A 641-nucleotide genomic window follows, 5' to 3' on the forward strand; every position below is an offset into this window, starting at 1 on the left:
TATCCATTTACCTCTTTATCTCTACATAGAAGTTTCTCTCTAATCTGTGTTTACTGTGGTGATTTCTCATAGGTTCAGAGAGGATTAGTGATCTACGTGTGCTTTTTCAAGGGAGCTGATAAAGAACTTCTTCCAAAAATGGGTACGTTTTTGATGTTGTTTCTTTTTTGAGTGAGAATGTGTAGCAATCCTATTTAATAAAAGAGAAACATGGTAATTAGCCATACCTCTGCTACCCTTCCCATTGGCTAATCAGGGCGATATGCAAATTACCTGCCAGCCAAGATGGCGGCTGGCAGCCAGCAGCCTTGAAGCGAACATGAGGCTTGCTTGCTTCAGTGACGGAGGACTCCAACGTTCCCCGCCTGCCCCTGCAGGCCTCTCAGCTTGCAGTTTGAAACATTGTTACAAATATAGAAGCTAAACAAAACCCCAGAAACCTGCTTTCAGCCAGCCGGGATCTCAGAGCTGGAGTTGAAACAGTGTTTCGATTATAGAACCCAAACAAACCAGATACCTGCTTTCAGCAGCCGAGGCCTCAGAGCTGGAGCCAAGCCTCAGAGCTAAAGCTGGCCCAGAATAAAAAAAGAAAAGAAAAAAAGGAGCGGTTGGGAGCTTCAGTCACCCGCCAGCCTGAAAAC

This window comes from Myotis brandtii, unplaced genomic scaffold (genome assembly GCF_000412655.1).
Source record: "Myotis brandtii unplaced genomic scaffold, ASM41265v1 scaffold667, whole genome shotgun sequence".
Classification (NCBI taxonomy): Eukaryota; Metazoa; Chordata; class Mammalia; order Chiroptera; family Vespertilionidae; genus Myotis; species Myotis brandtii.